The following is a 4,084-nucleotide window of genomic DNA, read 5'->3' as shown; positions in this document are numbered from 1 at the left end:
GTTGTCTTCCTCAACGCCGAATCTCTTTCACTTTATTTTAAGGTTTTGCTGTTCACAATCTCATGACAATCTCCTGGAAGCCCAGTGGTGCAGTCCACTGTCGTTTGTCAGCTGTCCTGCAGATGGTCCCTGCTTCTCACTGGTCCTCTTGAAGCCTTCTCTCCTGGTCATGGTCTGCATCTGCGCCTCAGTCAATCCTTCCATATCCCTCATGTCACGGTCTCTGCAATTTAAAAATGAAAGCTTCCCCGGACCAGTCCAGTCCCCATTTGTTATTTGCCGACAGTAGAACCTCTCGTGACGCAATAAGTTTCTACTGCCAGCAATGACGCCATTTCAAAAAAGAAAAAAAGAATTTAGACTGGATTACCTCGCTGAATCCTTTTTGACAGGGACTTGTTTTCTGATTGTCCCAAATAAGTGGCTTTCTCCCGAGCCCATTTTAATTTTGGAGAAGCTCACTTGCGATTGTTCAACATGTTGTGTAGCACTTTCGATTCTGATCTTGCAGGCCTGCTTGAAAAAGAGAAAATTGCCAAACACAAAATCTCAGTGCATTGTTAAAATCAAAAAATATGAAGGCCTAGTTTTAGGGCTTGTCTAAGCGTACTCTCTTAGAATGATAGATCAAAACTGGCAGGTTCAAAGTGGTACCAAAAGAAAATGCATCAGCCAAGTAAATCCCCAAAACTTTCATCCACCAGTCACACCTCACACAACAGCAATATTTTATTAGATGATGAGTTTCTTCCCATGTAACCAGATGTGTGTCATGATAAGATCTCCCCCACACATCAGAAACAAGAAACTCAATAATCTATTAGTCTCCACTCATCTGACCCTCCTGCATCATTCTGTTCACCCCTGCAATGATTCAATCATCCTTCCCCAAAAATAATACTAGTTCACTAGTCTTTGTATCACTTCTTAATCTACTAAGTGAACCGGATAAGATGATGTTAACAGAAATGCATGCTTAAAATACTGTTTGATCTTCATGAGCTTCATTGCATGTGTGTTTGTGTTAGTAGGATTAATGCATTTTTCTGTTTGTGTAATTTTTGTGTACCTCTCCTCTTTGCGGTGCTCCAGACACTTTTCAATTCTCCACGTAAGGCAGTCGTTTTTTCTTCCCAGTTTCCTAAACCCAAATTTCATTCCCACACTACAACAGCTTCCTCCATGTCCTCCCCTGCTCCTTCCACTGTGGTCTCATCTCATCTCCCCCCCTTGCAGCAGTCCAGTGAGAGTCAGTTGTCCTGTGTTTTCCACTGTCTCATCTTGCCATTTTCTCCAAAAGTGGCAAATGTCCAACTCAGGCAGTCTTTTCAAAGGTCCATTTACACACAGTGAAGTTGCAGCTCATTGGAAATGCACATCCATCCATCCAGTCATGATGATGCCATTTTTCTCCTTGCTGTCGCTGTCTTGCACAGCTGCTGCTGCTGGACCTTTTCTTCACTGCTCAGGATACTGCTGTGAGCTCTTGATATCCATCTCGTTGTTCTGGAACTGCATTTCTTGTCTTCAGGGAGAGATTCTTGGAGCTTGTTTTCTCAGGGTGACAAACACATGGAAGTTAAGCTGTAAAATAATTCAGCCAAAACTTGGCTTGAGTGTTTCTAATGGTGTTAACCTATTATTTTCTTCCGACTGCTGCACGTGGAAAATTGATCCAGGTCTGCTCTTCACCTGCAAGTGACACACTGAGACATTTTGATCATTCTTCTCATTGCTTAAAACAACACATCTCCCCTCTCATGTTCTGAACTCCCCTTTCTTAAAAACCCAGAGGGATTGTAGTTGCCCTACGTTGAAAAACACCAAACCCTCTTCCTATTTTATTGCTTATTTTCATCAACAATTCTGCTAATTTTGTGTGTGTGTGTCCACCCTAGGGGAGCTGGTGTACCACCTTCTCCCGCTAGTTGGAAACAACTTTTACACACATTTCTACACTCCTCTCTTTTTTTTTTCTTTTCTTGTTTTTGTTCCCAATTTTCAAGCTTTTTAACCCCATTTTTCACTGTTTTTACACACACATCAACTTTTCCCACACAACCATTCTCTTTCATCTCACAACATACTTGCACTCACATTTCTTACCATACAGTCAAATATTGAGTTTTATCTCTGGCCGCTTCTTCCCTTCTTGGCAGAAAAGTGCTAAAATACCGTCACTCCGCACACTGTATTGTGCAGACGTGATTATCAACAGTGGACTCGAACCACCGTTTCCTGTGATGGACCGGTGTTTTTGCAATTACTTTCTGGCAGACGATTGCTTTTCTTTGCACAACACCGGAACCGAACACAAGCCTGGGGACTCGAACCCCAGGATTTTCCTCCCGGAGACTCAAACTCCGGAGCAGCAAGCACTTCACGGCTCGGCCAGACAAAAAACTCCTCATGACTGTATACAAAGTTAGCTACAACTCACCCATCTGCAGGAGTCCCCTCAAAGTTGATGATCTCGGTGGTAACTGAAACACACGGTTCCGTGACTCTTCCATTTCCTTCGCTTCAACAGCTGGTAGGACAAAGGTACCTTTTCCATCAGGGGTGATCAGCCCGTCCACGAAACCGTTGTTCAGCGACCACATGGACTATCATGTCGACAACGCCATTTTGTTGTGGAAGTTTTCCATTTAAATAAAGCCTGCAGACGAGCGGTAAGCGGTAGCTAACATTCTTTAATCAAACACACAAAGAACAGACAACCAAGCTTGATGAAGTCCCTGCATGACCGCGGGACAGACGGTCAGCAGAGTCTCCCTGAGCCTAGCATGGCTCTCAGTTAAATACCTTCTCCAGGAACAAAAGGCAGTACACAGCTGTTTCACACCTTAACACTAGAATTACTGAGCCTTTTTTTCCCTGGTGCGAGTCCCTACTACTAGATTTACTAGCCCTGCGCAAATTTGCGTAAATTCCACTGGAACTGCATTGTCTTTACAGTCCCTGGCACAGCAGCTGCAGCAGCTTCAGCAGCCTGCGTCTGTGCTAATATTTCCTTGTGCTACATGAATCGGCAACGAAGTTCCTGAGCTAGAAGACTCAGAAACAATCTTCTTTTGCCTGTCCACCCTGTACATGCCTTGTACAAAATGTAGGCATTCACCGCCAACAGGTTCAGCATATTGTAGAAAACCGCTACTGACCACCTGCGTGTTGCTGCTCTTACGGAATACATCCGCACAAGTTGAGTAAGTTCACGCCAGACTTTATTCACCGTGCCCCATAACGGCATTTTGCGCTGCAGCAGTCTGTGCGACAGTGACAGTGAAGTAAAGAAATTGTCTGTTGTGACGTTTCTCCCATCATCCAAAAACGGCTCCATCAGTTTCATGACCACGTTCTCTGCCAGCCTCTCTCCCTTCTGATGACTGGGGTCTTTTCCCAAGTAAGGAGATGCACTGCAGACATATTTGGTGTCCAAGTCCGTGGCCATCCAGAACTTGATCCCAAATTTGTCTGGCTTGGTTGCGATATACTATGTGAATGGACAACGAACCTTGGTAGGGAACAGCTGTTCATCTATGGTCATGTGTTCTCCTGGAGTGAAACTCTTAGCACAGTTCTTGTTGAAGCGTGTCCAGATGTCGGAGATCACCGCAAATTTATCTGTTTTCACCCATTCTGCCCGCGTGTCCTTGTCATCAAATCGAAGGTGTTGCATAATTGAAATGAATCTATCTCGGGGCATTGTCTCTTTGATTACTGGCACCAGAAATCTTTCTGACCAGCAATCCACAATGGCACCAACAGGACACATGATTGCTCTTACAAACAGGATTGAAATGAATGCCATCAGTTCATGAACTGACAAATTCCAGTCCGGCTCTATTCTTGATGGACTGTACACTCCCTAATGGTCTGCAGCATTCCCACGTCTAACAGGCAAAGGAAGCTTTGGAGCACACTTGTAATGTTACGCTGTCAGAAGATAAACAAATAGAGAATGGTAAATTTACATGGACCTCACTCTAAATGGGTTTATATAAATATCATATGTAATATGGCAGTGACAAACCATAGCACACTCTGTGGGTCCAGCTTGTGCAGTGAAGCACGAGTGTTAGAG

The sequence above is a fragment of the Perissodus microlepis genome, chromosome 2 (genome assembly GCF_051167445.1).
Source record: "Perissodus microlepis isolate ML-2025 ecotype Zambia chromosome 2, ASM5116744v1, whole genome shotgun sequence".
Lineage (NCBI taxonomy): Eukaryota > Metazoa > Chordata > Actinopteri > Cichliformes > Cichlidae > Perissodus > Perissodus microlepis.
The sequence above is the reverse complement of the archived record's forward strand: the minus strand, read 5'-3'. Positions refer to the sequence as shown.